Genomic DNA, 15430 nt, shown 5'->3' on the forward strand with positions numbered 1-15430 from the left:
TTCCACACCTTTGTATATATGTTCTCATATGAAAAAAAAAACCCAAAACCTTAATGAGCAGTCTTGGGTGACTGAGGATGTCAGAATTCAAATCTTGACACATAGCATGGGCACAGCTATACCACTAGAATGCATCTGGTATGAACAAACAAAAAGAACAGATTTTCCCAGGCCATTTGGAGTACAACTAGGCTGTCTCAGTTCTTTGGGGATTTTGTGTTACATAATTTTTCAGTTTGTGTAAAATAGATGCAGGAAGGGCTAAGGAATGCTTTGACAATACGATGGATGTTTCCCAGGGATTGATCAGCTTAATTCTGAATCATGATACTATATAATTCCTGTAAGGGGAATGAAGCACATAGTCCCTGATATGTATGCTTAGTCAGAGGTAAAAGAGTTCCACTCAGCCATTTTTAATTACTTTTTAGCTATTGTGTAGGGCAATCTGTTTAGGTAGAGGAAGAAGAGACACTGCTTCTCTGGTATCACTGGCATCTCTCCAGTCAGCATTCAAGTGCCGTGGTATTCACTGAATGTTGTGTTTTTCAGAAGCAGAGCCTTGTTTGGTCTGTTTTGTGCTGCAAAACATGAAAAGACAGCCTCTGAATAAGTTTATTTTCATAGAATCACTGACCCTTTTAAATGTATTTCATTTTCATATCCATTCCTTTTCTGGCTACCATTTAAAGCATATTTGATCTAGTTAGCAAGCCCTTCTGCAGACTTAATGCTGCTGGTACCTCCAAGTTATTAATGCTCATGTTTGTGTAGATGTTGCTGGAGAAACTGTGCATGGCCACATGGGAAACTTCACTGTCAGAAGGTAACCTGGTGCACTGCCCAGGGATGTGGTGCCTCGGCATTGTACATCCACCCTGGCCTTTTGCTGACATTTATTAGCTTGTTAAAGGTTTATATTTATGAAGGGAATTGCTTTTGTTCTGTCACAGGGTAAGCCCGATTTTGCTAATTGCATCAGATTTGTGTATGTGGATATGCAGGATAGTGCTAACAAAAGGATTCTGCTTACAAAACTTAACAATTAGTTCCATTAAGTAGGTCTCAGTTTTCTGTGAATGCATGCTGACTTAGAGCTGTACAGGTGCATTTTTATTTTTTTGTAATCTTGGAGATACATATTTTATATAGAGGTTGTACTCAATCATGCTAAAGTTCCTGTGAATTGGGCTGGATGTCCTGCCACTCACATAAGTGCAAGTGGCTTCTACTGACTTGAATACCAGTAAAACAAATCTTTAAAAAGTAGAAAATCTATACTGTGGTGCAAGCAGAAGAATGATGACTGAAGATGAGGCAGTTTTATCTGCTGGTTAGCTGTGATGATGATGATGATGGTAGTTATAATTTAGCTAGCCCCATGCACCTTCTGAGCACCATACAAAGTGTGCAGTAATTAAGTATGAACTGCTCTGTAACTTAACTTTTGCCGTATTTGGAAAGCTTGACACCTTTTATTATGTGTAACAATCCTGGCAATGAGAGCAGCATGACTTCAACTTGCAATCACCTAGTCAAACTGTATGAAATGATAACTTAGACTTATATGAAAAACAATAGATGCTTAGCTAATGTCATGGTATAGCTGCACATCAAGTTATCCTCTTTCTTCTTCTTTTTTTTCTTTTTTTTTTTTTTTTAATATGGATTGCAACATGCTGCTTGTGCCATCAGTACAAGTGTAGGGTAATTTGACAATTGCTGATTGCAACTAAGTTGTGTCAGCCATCTGTAAAGAATATAGGTCTTAAAATTATTCCTTTCAGGTGTGTGAGAAATATTTTCCTTGTCAGAATACAAAATTAGGAAGTTGAAAATGGTGAAAATGGGGTGATTGATAGACCTGTCTTGTTTATTGTCACAGAAAGAATTGTCAGGAGATGTGGGTGGGAAGAAGGGGATTTGTTTCAGTAAATGCTTCTCTATGATACTTTCTCAAAGGCAAGCAGTCAGAGCTGGAGACTTTTGCAAGTGCAAGTTTTTTACCTGATTATGAACTACTTATTTTCTTACTTTTATGAAATGTGTCTTGGTTTGTTAATCTGTATTTGCTTTTTTTTTTTCCCTCCCCCCTCCTCCTCCCCCTGTCACTTCTATTTCTCAGGCAATGCTGTCCACAGTGGGCATTTTGCTGATGAAAGGCATGCCCTTGAGGTTCAATCCTTCCTGAAAAAAATAAATTCCTAGTAGGCCATGAAGTTCCAAATCTGGAAGGATGTGGCAATTTTCCTGCTACTTCCAGCACATTTGACTTCTACTGTCTGTGGAACCCCTTTGTGAGGCTGTCCTGGTTATCCTGTTTTCTCGGGATAAGCAAAGCCCGTGAATCTGTGCAATAGACTGCATCCTAAATTGAGAACTGAGCTAAGGTGCAAGGGCTTTATAAACATATTGCATTATTTACTTATTTCAAAGGGATGCTAGGGAACTTTCTGGGAAACCACAGACTGTGAGTATGAAAGGTTTGTTATTTTTTCAGACATAATCTGTGGCTGCAGAAATGCTCTTATACAGCATTTACCTGGGAAAAAAAATACCTTTCATTTTCAGAGATAAGGTTAACACAGCTATTTTTCTGTCTATGGAGCACTTTCTACCTTCTGTGAGCTGTCTGCACAGCTTCCTAGGAGGCAGAAAAATGAAAACTTCCTGCTGAGAAAGCCAAGGTGGAGTTGTTTTGTCTGTTTCTGAAATGGCCTGTGGATAGTGCTCCTGCAAGCACAGGCCAGCACCAGGAGCTGCTGAGCCTTTTGCCAGCAGGCACAGGGCTGCTGCAGCCAGGGCAGTGCCACTGGAGGCTGCCAGTCCCAGCCAGTGCAGCACCAAGCTTCCCCCAGGTGCTGGCCAGGTTTGCTGGCTGGATGAGCGTGGTGCTGAGGGTCCATCATGACTTCTACTGGGAGCAGTCAGTGCCTGCAGAAAGCAGGTGTGGAATCACCTGCCTCCCCAGGCTGCATCCTAAACTAGGGGAATCAGGACTGTGCTGTGTGCATCTTCTCTATAGAACTGCAGCCCTGTGATACAGTCCTTCTGGTGTAACCCATGGAGTTGCTCTCAGGCTCTTTGTGAACTTCTCTGGAAGTGGTGATTTTACTCATTCTCATGCTTGCTGGATGGATTTAGAGAAACATACCCAAAGTACTTGGGAGAAAACATGTTTAAAGCCTTTCTTGCTTGTTAAAATATTGTGTAGCCCAATCACACTACCATTTCAGCCTTCAGAATTAACAGCTCTTTTTGCTGAGCCTGCTTTCTTCATCGCATGAAAAGTGACTTTATACGTACTCAAATAGCAAAATTAAGTTTGTGAATTCTTTTATTTTCTTTCTTTCCTTTTTTAATAGCAGTAACTCCCACGAACTGGTACAAGGCTTGGTACTGTGCAAGCAGTTTTTCACTCTTAGAATGCTGCTGCTGAAAAGCAGATATTGTGTGAAGCACCATCGATCACTGCCGTGGTTTTATACAGTTTGTCACCATTGTTCTTCGTACAGCATTGAGTCACATCTAGAACCATGGTACAGCTCACAAGTGTTCAGGGTGGGGGGAAAAAGTGTTGGGTTTTCTTAATGTGAAAAACTTCCTAATTATTTATAATCTGATAGCACTGATTAGTGTGTAGAAAATATGTCTGATGTGGCATAGTATAGATGGGAACAAATTTATTAGTGTGTTTAGAAGTGTATGATGTCATTTATGAAGATGGAGAGTGGAATTGAGTTTCTAAAGACCTAGAATAGCTGAGGTTAGAAATATTAGAGCAAGTATCTATAAGGCTTTTCTGACAGATGCTTAGCTCAGAGGCAGAAATGGACTTTGTATCTGGTTTTACATTAACAACTTTGGGATTCCCTTATAATTTCCTTGGGATTTTTTTCTGACTAAGAGCATACTGTATCTCAGGTAAAATCCCACTGAAATAATAGATGATTTTAAATTGATGTGTGAGCAGATCACATTTTCTCTCAGTCTATCAAACACCATGTAAATACATATTTTAGAAATGTGGGATTTCATGCTGTACAAATTGTACCTGTGTTAACATTGTAAGAACACGTACGGGTTGTAAGCACTTGACAGAGTAGGTTAGGAGAGGTGGCACTTCAATCTTGTCACTCTTGTTGCTTTAGAAACATTTGTTGTCTGCTTGTAGGGGCTTGTGGCAGCTGTGACCCCTGTTGTGTAGGCAGGCCTTAGGACAAGGGGAGATTCCAGAGGTGAATTCTTGGGCAGAGATAATTTGGAATTCGCTCCACAGGAAGCCTGCAGCAGCATGGCGAGGGATCACGGTCTTTGTGGGGCTGGAGCTCATGGGAGTTGGACAGGCAGCACAGCAGAGTGGTTTGGACAGCAGCTTTGGTCCAGGAGCTTGGGAAAGGGAAGGTGGGACGAAGGACTGGAAACTGCTGGGTGCCAGACAAGGAGACAAGAGAGAACAGCAGAATGGCATGAGCAGTGCAAATAATGTCCTTTCCTTCAGGATTAGAAATCCTTCAGGATTTCCTTTCTTGCATCTAGACATGTAAGGCTGTGATTCTGTGGTTCACCTTGGAGTGTAAAGCCTTTCCATGTGATTGCTGGTAATGCTTCTTTATTCCCTGGTAGATGCTGGTCATTGCTTGCAGGATAGACAGACAAGGTGATTTCTATCCAGCTTTAAATGTCTTCATCATCAAAAAAACCCCACTCATCTCTTTCTTTTCCTTTTTTCCCCCCAGTATCTTTCTTCTGTACATCTTATTCTCAGCTTTCTGCCAGTATTTCTATGGAATAATATCTCTGCTGTTAGGCCCTGTGCCACTTTAGTCAGTGCAGACTGCTTTATTCCTTTGGATTCATTGTTTTATTTGCTTGGTTTCAAGTATTCTTCTTTTCTGGTTTTAGGGCTGCACTTGAGGTATTTATGAAGAAGGTAAATCTGCAAACCCTATGATAAGTTTTGGAATAAGGTTTTCTTTCAATCTGTCTGCCAGACAGGCAGATATTTTAATCAAATCTCATATCAATTGTTCAAGCATACATTAGAGTTTCCTTCTGAAAAATACTTCTTTTGTTTCCAATTTTCTTCACTGAAGAAATCGCTTTACTCAGTAGGCTCTGAACAGTTTATTTTTGCTGTTCAATCCAAACTAAAACTCTTGGGAGTTTTATTGTATTGATTGTAAAAGTGCAAAGGCCTTGAAATAATTTTTGCTGGTATTTTAACAAACTACCCTTTCAATGCATGTATTGCAATATTTTTATACCCTCCTCTCATCCTGCCACAGTAATTCCATGGCTCTGCTCCTCGGTCTGTGCTGGCATTCTCCACTGTGCAGCTTCCAGGCAAAGCTGTTCTGACAAGCAGGACAGAGCAAAAATCCCGTTCCCTCTGTTCACAGCAGTGATCAGGGTGCAACATCCTCGAGTGCTGTGCTCCTGTGCCAGGCCCTGCAGAGAGGATTTAAATTGAGGGTGGCCAAACACAGCGTCAGGACTGTGCCCCAGCAGCATCCCTGCCATAAATGTGCTCAGCTGTGGTTTCTCTGCTGACTTTGGATGTAACATGTGGAATTTGTCCTTTGAGTAGTCTGGCTCTTAGATTTCTCCTCAGAGTTCAGAGTTACCACCTTGATTGTCACATTCTAAAATCCCATATTATTGTATGAAAACATTTTAAAATCTGGTTAGAGTAAGCATTATTTCCAAGCAGACAAAAACTAACATCTGGATTGTCGAACATCCCCCAAGTGACACATTTGTGAAGCATTTACTGTGTTTTTAGAATTAATGGTCACCTGCTGATCTTCTAGGCAGCATAACTTTCTCACCATCCATACCAAAGGCAGAGCTGGAGCTGCACATGGCTCCCACAGTGTCCATGAGAGAAAGGACCTCCTCTTAATGCCAGCACCTTGAGCTGGAGGTGAAGCTCCAGACCTGGTGCTCTGCTTCCCCAAAGGGTTACAGAGGTGCTCATCTTCCACCTCAGGGATGCAGCTGGTGGAGTGGCTCCTGTCCCCAGAGATGTGAGCTGCTTCCACTTCCCATTTCTGGAGCTGTGAGTCATTGCATTACTCAGGGCACAGAGGGCTCATCCTCCACCCCTGAGTACAGCTGGGTGTGCAGGTCACAGTCTCTGCACCCTCCCAGGGCAGGGAGCTGCCCACCTGGGCCTCTGCCTCCTCCAGGAATTCATCAGTTTCTGAGATGTGACAAGCTCTGTGAGCAAAACCCATGTGACTGGGAGAAACTCCTGGTCACTTTTGCTCCTCTGACCTTTCACCATAGGTGTTAAGGTGAAAATCAGTTCCAAAGTGAAGACAATGTCAGACAGTGACTAATGGCTGTGGACTTGTTCTGTTTGTAAAGAACTGCACTTTAGGCAGACTTGAACACCTCTACCCCATCTTTTTTGGCTAGTGTTTGTTTGGAAGGTGCGTTTTGTCAGCTCCTGAAGAGCCACATCTCCAATTTTGTTTTACATATATAGGACTTCAACACAATGGTAAATGGTCTATAGGCTTATTTATGCCTGGGTATTTCAGGTATTTTTAGAAATATTGTCAAATATGTGTGTCATACTCAGAATATATCACCGTGGTGTACTGCAGAATTTTCTGGGAAAAACATCTCCAAAAATCTACCACTGTAATTCTGCTCCCTGCAAATTCTGTACCATGACTCTCTGGGATCATTTGTGCTATTAAAAGCTTCAGTTCAGAATACATTAACAGGGCAAAATACAGAAATCCAGAGATATGGCAATGTGCACCTGAAGGATGCATGAAAATGTCAAGCTTATTGATTACATCACCCTGCAGGTGATTCACAGCTTCCAGAAACCCAACTTGCATTGTGCACTCTTCTCTCTAGGACTGCCATACTCCTGTAATTTGCTTTTATACCTGGGCCTGCCCTATATAAGGCTGTGTTGGAAAACAAATTTTGAAGCTGTCTTCAAACCAGTGAATCTATGTGTTATTTTGGGCGAGTTAAAAGCATTAATGTTCTCTTTTTAACATATGAGAAACTCCTGTACAGTATTTCAGGCTATATTCATTACTGTGAAGAGTTCTGTTGGGTTTAGTTGGGTTAGTTTGTCTCAGGAAAAGTTAACATACATTAACATGGTTACTCTGTGCTTATAGGAATTGGAGTTTATAACCTCATGCTGTAAGCACTTTCCCTGTGATCACAATCAAATCATTTTTTTAAAGATAGTTTATCTGGTTAACTTATTACAAGTGTATTTTATTCTGCAGTATGTACTTTCTAAATGACAAAATACCACCCAGACACTTAAATCCTGGTCAAGAAAAACACAGCAGTGTTACCAGGCCCTCTTTGGAGGTGTTCCATGATGGGTTTTAATAGGAAATATTCTACAGAGAGGGGTTGGTTTTTTAGGGGGTTTTTTTGGGGTTCTTTTTGGTTTTTTTGGTTTGTTGGTTTTTTTTTTGGTGCTGCTTATCATGCTCTGAGCAACTTCTTTGAACCAGGTGGTTCAGTCACTGTCCTCACTTCACTCATTTCACCAGCATTTCTTTTTCTGCTGCTTTGAAGGCCCTGTTTCTCTATGGTACTATGAAAAAAGATTAACTGTAATATTTGGTACCCAGTTGCACTGATGGAAATAAGTTATTTTCTAGTAAAACATGACTGATGTGGTAAATACAAAAGAGAGTGAAAGTTGAGGTCTGATGGAAGCACTACTCATTTTGCCAGACTTTGGAGGGTGGTTGGAATATATCCAAGTTTTGCAACCTAACTATTACTCAGACTCAGTGCAGCTGAAGGATAAAAGATGAATAATCAAACAATCTTTGTCTAATACTTGTCAGCTGCACAATTTTTAAAGAATACAAATGTTGATGGGTCAGCAGGTGATTTAATTTCTCCTCCTTAAGTACATGGAATTGCTTGTTACAAATGATGCTCCAGCTCGCTTTGCTGTGGGAGGATCTTTTGTGAGATATTTGAGATTAAAACAAATCTATATGTTCTAGTAAGACAAAGGAACATTTTTCTTTGAAACCTGTGGGTGGATAAAATTCTTTGTTGAAGTTTTTATAAACCTCTCTGCAGGCCATGTGGAGAATTGCCACATGCTTCTCATAGATTCCAAATTTCTGCCATAGCAAGTCCCACTGGTTTCAACCACAGGCTCTTTTGTTTTCTGTACTTGCCTTTGTAGCCCTCAGCAAGTGGAGGCAATGCCAGGAGCTCTGGAAAACAAGAGGGAGAGGGTGTGAGCCAGGCCCACACTGCTGCATTCCTTCCTCTGCAGTGCCTTTGTTTCTGCTCTCCCTTGCACACCCGAGGCACAGCCAAGTGCCCAAGTCCCTGAAGCATGTAGCCTGCAAGGCAGCTCCTGCAGCCAAGTGCATTGGCTTTAATTGCTGTCTGAAGACCAAAAATTGTTCTCACTCAGGGGATGCTTCCAGCTTTTTTGAATGCCTCTTTTTACCTGTCCTCACAAGCAAACAATACCTTCACACAGCCACAAGGCTCATAACTATCCTGAGCCACTTTATCTTTCATAGAGTCATAGAGTCATCAAAGTTGGAAAAGACCTCCAAGATTGAGACCCACCTTTGACTGAACACCACCACAGCACCAAGAGCATCCAGCCATTCCTTGAACACTTCCAGGACTAGTGACTCCATCACTTCCCTGGGCAGTCTGATTCACTGCTTAATCACTAGTAATTTCTTACAAAGGTGTATTGTCAAAATACATATATAGCCCATTAAAAAAGATGATGAAGAGGAAATTAGCACCTTGCACTGACAGAGGAGGTGTAACTTGGGCCTCCCAGCTAACTTCTTGCATGTTGAATCTGGTAGGACTTTCACAGTAGGTTTAAGGATTAAAAGGTCTGTTGCATCCATGATTTTGAGCCTCAGTATCACCAGCAACAGGGGAACACACAGAGCTGGTATGCAACAGCTGCTCTGATTCCTGTGGTTTGAAACCCCTTGCTGGCTGGTTTGCTTTCATCTCTTTGATATGGGCAGAATGAACTGGCTAAATTTCTTCAGTAAGAGCACAGAGGAGAGCGAGTTCTTACAGGCATAAATAATGCAGGGTGTACAAGTCTGGGGAAGGTATGATGTTCTTTTTCCTCCATCAAGTCTGAACTGGCTCCTGGAGTGCAGCCCCTCACTGCACAGTGGTAATGGGATGTTAACACATTTCATCCCACAGTAACCACACATGCTTCCCATTAACATCCAGGCACTGGGCATGGGATATCAGTTATTTCTGCACAAACTTGGAAGTGTTTTCACATCCCTGATATGCAGATGCTGGGGGTTGTGTATTCCTTGGTGAAAATACAGAAAAGCTTTCCAGCATGAGGACTCCTGATACATCAAAAATCTCTGAGTCAGTCAGTATTGCTACTTTTTACACACTGATACCATAGAATATAATTGCCTTCAGCAGAATGATACTGCTGAACATAAGCTGTAATGAATATACAGCATATTTTTATTTTGTAGTCATTTCACAGAACCAACCCTCTCAAATCATGAAGTTGTCAGCAGAACTAAAAGTTGTGTGCTGTTTGCTGATTCACAAAATAAGATCCAGGCATGTTTACCAGAGTGTCACCATTCTGGCTAGATGTCACATTGCTGTGTGTTTTTACCTGGTCATTGATTGGTTTCATTATGGTCTTACTGGGTGAGTTTAAAAAGCCAGTATAGATACTCTACCAAAAAAGATACTGCAGCAACAGTTCCCCACAGTGCCAGTATCACCTTGCAGGGATCCTCCCAAAAAATGTTGGCTTTACTGCAGAGCAATGCTTAAGGGATGTATTTGTCATGAAACTGGTACTGTTGTAACAAGCAGTGGTTCACAGTTACATATTAAACACTTTGGAATTATGAATTCTAGCAGAATTGAGAGGAAAGAAAAAATATCAGGCTATTGATTAACCTACTGAACTTGCAAGATTAATAGTACTTGTTGTTTATCACTCCATAATCCAGCAGTACTTTTATAGACTAAGTAAATGTGTATTGCCATCTATGCTGTCTGTCTTCATCATCTGGCTTTTTAGCATTGGCACCCTGAAGAAGGTTGTTAGTCATTTCAGGAGAGATTTTACTCTGTCTCTTAGCTAGTAAAATAGGTAATACTTGTGAATTGATGCCAAAGTATGTCAAATGTTAGAGGGTTTGTTGCTTATTTTTTTTCCAGCACTTCTGGAGTACGTTTAGGATAGTATCAGAAATGAAGTGAGAGGAATCACACTTATGTTTTCATACTGGAGCAGTTAGTGTGTGAAAGAATTTACATTCTCCTATGCAATTTTCAGGTTTTTCCCTACAGCATATTCCTATTCTATATGAACATAAATAATATAGCTAAAGTGTCAACTACAAAGATAGTTGATTCCATAACAAGATGCAAACTACATTTTCCCTCTCTCCATCAAATGTTTTTGTGTTTTCATGTGAGCTCTGCTGTAAGGCCAAATTCTGCTGCCTCAGCAGCTCTTCTTCAGCAGGAGAGGATCAGGGAGGGCTTGGAGAAATGAGATCTTCCATGAGCCTGGAAGAAACTGTGCATGACCTGGGTATTAGCAAAGGTCTAGCAATTAATAGATCATTTTGACCTATTAATTTTTATCTGGCATCAGCTCTTAGGGGGCCTAATGCTTTCTGCAGAGAACAGCTAAGAGGTAGTATTTCATGAGGTACCAGGGATTCAGGAAAAGCAGCATTTGCCAGGCACTTCTTGTAAAATGTTGAGTGGAAGTTTCATTTACCCAGCCAGAACAATGTAGTCTAAATGTCTGAACCTATGTTGTGCCTTTACCAACAGCAGTGCAATAACTTTCAGCAGGCTCAGCCACTGATCCTTATTGACCCAAGATACAGCACAGAACTAGACTTGGTCTTTCTAAAAATTTTGTTCAATAGAAGTAAATACTGGAGCAGGTGACATTTTTCACTTTGTACTGCTTTTTTAGTACCAAGTATTATTGTAAGGAAAATTGTGCCACAGCAGACCCCTTATTCACTGCTTCAGCAGATCAGTGTAGAAATGTGCTCAACTCATCAGTGGCATGGAAACACCCCCACAACTATTTTATTCTAGTCTGGTAAGAGCTTTATTGCTGTAAAATGTCTAATGAAGTGAGGAAGTCAAAGGAGTGCATGTTATGCTTAGCAGGTGGCTTCTTGTTTTTGTGGTGGTTAGGTCTGCAGCTTGCTTAGCTCATAGAAAAAGCTGAATTTCTTGTGCAGAAAAATATAATTCCTTCAGTTAGGCTGAAGCTATAGAGAAAACTTGCCTTTGGGTGGAGTTTATTTTTTCTGAAAGTGATAAGCTTTGGTAAGGAGGGAGGAGAGCAAGCTGTAATGGAAGTGATCTCTTGGCTTAGGAGAGTTAAACTCCTGTGAATCCATATCATGAGACACATGGGCACTTCTCTCTGCATTCACTCTGCTAGAAAATGTGGAAAGGCTAAATGCACCAGCACATCCATTCTGGTTGTGTTCAGAGCTATGACCAAGTGTTTGTTTCACAATTATACTGCGTGCCATCCATTTCAAACAGAAATATTTGTCCAAAATTGATTCCCAACTGTTTGACAAGCATCAGACAAACCCAGTAATTAGGTCTGTGGATTAAAATTTCTGATGGCATATTGCCTTCTAACCATATTAGAGAAGTTAGGCTAAGAGCCATTTTTTTTTTTTTTGTCTTAGCATAATTAGGATGAATCAAGCTTTTGCAGACATAATTCTTTCCTCTGTCTCCCCAAATACCTCTGTAGTGAAGCCTAATGGCTGTGGACACGCTATCCTACTGTGGGCTGTGCTGCAGTAAAAGTCCAGACCAGGAGCTGGACTGCTGGGAAACTGTCTCAGCACAGATCTGGAACCCAGATATCCTCAGCTGCAACATGTATGCAGTGAAGAGTGATGTATTTTCTCTGGCCTTTTATTCTTTCAAGTGCCTGATATTACCACAAGTGTTATTAGGAGCCACATGTTCCAAAACAGTGGCCCCAGACTCTTAAATAATGCAAGGCAAACTATTACTAATACATTTGCCTTATTGCTATAGCTTACCAGAGACCTTGGAATCTCAGCTGTGACAGAGTTGATTAATTTCTAGGCTTTGCCTTTTGTTGTTCAAGTGACTAAACAGAGATGAATCAATACAAAAAGTCAGGTGTTTTAGCCAGTATTTTATTGTCAGCATTTCAGGAGATACACCGAAATAAACTTAACTTGGAATTGAGGAGTCTACTGCATTGTATTTCACTATCCAGTTGACATTAACAGAAAAGAAAGGACTTAGAAAGTAGAAGAGGGCAAATACAGATTATATTTCATTTACTGAAAAACAGTGACATATATATATATGACTTAAGCTAAAGAGAAAAGTTGTTTTAAAAGTTCAGTAAATTCCATCTTCATTCCCTGAGAAAAGAAGGCTGAGAAAAAGGAAGTAAGTATAATTGATCAGGGCAGCCTGTAGTTACAATAAAGTGTATTAAATATTCAGTGTTACAAAATTGATTAATGTACTTTCTGGCATTTGTAATTTGTAAACTTAATTCTTAAGTTTTCATACAAATATTTAAGCTGATGTCTTGTATAATCAGTATTTGCAATATCTGTGACTGTTTATCTAAGCCTCTCCTGAGAACCCAAAGGTAATGTACTTCAGCTTTTATCAGCTTCATTTGTTTTACAGCATTTGTAGAGGGAGCAGCACTAGGAATGTGAGAGGAATTGCAAGTATCTGCAAGAAAGCAAGTCTGGAAAGGAGTAGGAGGAGACAAAAAAACTTGGAATCTTTTTTAAAACTCTTAGCTTAACAGCATCTTTCCAGGCTGTCCTCTGCATGGAAGAAGACAGACTGCTGTGCATACAGGGAGGGACCATCATAGGGCAGCCCTTTCAAGGGCTGAGAAGGATACCCATTAGAAGAATATTTGTATCTGGGGTCTCTCAGCTGGAAATTGTCCTTTGCATAGAGCAGATTCCTGTGGCTGTTGAGAGGAGCTGTTGTGTGAAGCACTGGGCTGAGAGGTCCCAGCCAATTAACAGCTTAGGGAAAAGGCTTATTTTAATACCCTTTAAGAAGTGGGATAAACTGTCAGTGTCTAATCAAGCACCAAGGCCATAGTAGTTTTGAAAATACTTACATGGGACCAAACTCCTATTAAAGACAATGAAGGATTGGATTTATTATTGTCTCACTGAAGGCAACTTTGGACTTTCCCTTTGGTTGCATTAGCAGACTGCTGAGAACTTTTTGTCCATCTATATTCCTCATTTTGGAAGTCACTGTGTGTACAGGGAACTATTGAATGGCTCTATTCACTCTGACCAACGTGCCCAGGGAACTTTGTGCCAGCAGCAGGCTCAGAGACTGTGTGGTGAGGGGAAGAGAGGTGGCATTGCCTTTGGGAGTGGCCCTGGGACACACCTGGAGTGCCTCGTTCCTGCTTGGAGTCTGGTTCCCTCCTGCTGTTTTTGGGCTAATGTGAGGAGGTGTTTTTCTTGCGCTCTCATATTCACTTACATTTTAATAGAAGACACTTCCATAGACTTCTAGTTAATGCCTGTGGCAATCCATCCTGCTGTACTTCATTTTACAAGGATTAGTGAAAAGGTGCCAAAGATCTCTTCCTGGGCAACTTTTTGTTTTGTATAAGTGATATGGTAGAGGTTGTGTGCTTTATTTTAAGAAAGAGCTTCATCTTCCAAAGAAAAAGAGCTTAAAAAATAGTACATAGCAAAAAAAATACACAGCATTTACAATAGATTTTAATAAAAGTTTTTGTTTTAAATTAACAAATAAGCATATATTTGTATAGTCCATTAATTCTGGATGTCTTTAGGACATTATTAAAGTGATCTGTCTCTCCAAATGCACTGGAAGACTTTGATTAGTTAACAACAGTATTAACAGTATCTCTCTAACGTGTTTTTATGTATTAGACAAGACATAAGCATGAAGAAAATTTAGAGGCAAATTTAAAATGTGTGCTTTCCCTGCTGAAATAAAGCCTCCAGAAAGATTTATACTTTACAGCTCACTGCTATGCACTGGGAGAAGCTACTTTTGTGGCACAAATACCCTCCTTTGTTGCTTACCAATACCAGTATTCAGTGGCACAAAGAACAACTGTTGTAAAAAATATTAGTATGCAGATGCTCTGGTGTTTTGTTAATGCATTTAATTAAATACAATAAGTCTTTTGTTTGCTTTTCTTTTTCTGTCCTTGAATGGATTTGTATTATGGTATAGAACCCAGGCTTGTAGTTGCCGTTTAAAATGTTCAGCAGTTTCAGAATGTGTCACACATCCAAGTTACTTTTCTTTTGTCATATTAAGAAAATAATTTTGGTCTGTTAGTAGTTTCTAGTAAGTCTGAGAGTGTCTTTTCAGGAAAACTCAAATTCCAAAGTTGCCAGCAAATATTCTCACCACTGATGAGGTCTTTAGTTGCTGTTAGGCACTGGTTAAATAATTGTATTCCTGAGAGACTTTCAGATGTCTTGACTGAAGGCATTTTCCTTGAAGTTCTCCAACATTTTCTAGCTAGTTTTCACAAAAGAAATAAAAAATTGCGCAGAAAAATTTCATTTTATGCTTTTATATGAAAAACTGTAGCAGGCTGATTACACCCAATTGTAACCTACACACAGGTTTTGCAGAAGCCATCATTACTGTCTTGTGTTGTTACCCATAAAATTATTTCAGAATTATTCTCAGCCTGAGAAAATGTTTCTTTAGTGCCCTGTGGGTGGGTGAAACCATTTGAAATGACTGTGTCAAGTCTAAAATTGTTCTGCTGAATCAGCAAAGTACTTGAGCCCAGAGTACTTTGAAAACAAAGCAGTATTTGCCAGATCCTATCTCTCCCATGGCAATAAAGACCAAATCAAATGAGGATATAAAAGGTAATTAAGGGACCTTAATGATAACACATGACTAACTTATTTCTGAATTTTCTGATCCCCATTAACTCCAAAAAAGATTTCTGACACAGAGTTTGTGGGAGGTGTCTGTGCTGAAGGTTGCTTCTCAGGCAGTGACCTACTGATACTCTTTTGGTGTTCCTTGGAGATAAGTCATACTCTTCAGTGGGTGCAGTTTCCTTTAGAACAGTAGGAGTCATGGTATAGACCATAGAAACCTCCATAAATCTTTTTTTAGAAGGAGTTACTACAGGTGAAGGAAGGGCTAAGTGTGCTGCAGCTGGTGCTTCTCAGCATAATGGGTCCATCAGAGCACAGCTGTGGAGAAGGCAGCAGGCGTTTCACTTGCCACAGGGATCTGTCTTGGTTCCTTTCTTGGCTAAAAAAACCCAAAAAGCTTTTCAGTTGCTGGCAGTTGTTTTTGTCACTTCTCACAAGCACTAAATGCAAATCAGACAGTTTTGCTT

At 40.3% G+C, this 15430-nt stretch overlaps 1 protein-coding gene across 6 annotated transcripts in view; it reads left to right on the plus strand.

Moving 5' to 3' along the window:
- Nucleotides 1–15430, plus strand: part of MBP (myelin basic protein) — a 106036-nt gene that overhangs the window by 71337 nt on the left and 19269 nt on the right. The gene's annotated exons all lie outside the window — the stretch shown is intronic.

The sequence above is a fragment of the Erithacus rubecula genome, assembly GCF_903797595.1.
Source record: "Erithacus rubecula genome assembly, chromosome: 3".
NCBI classification, from domain to species: domain Eukaryota; kingdom Metazoa; phylum Chordata; class Aves; order Passeriformes; family Muscicapidae; genus Erithacus; species Erithacus rubecula.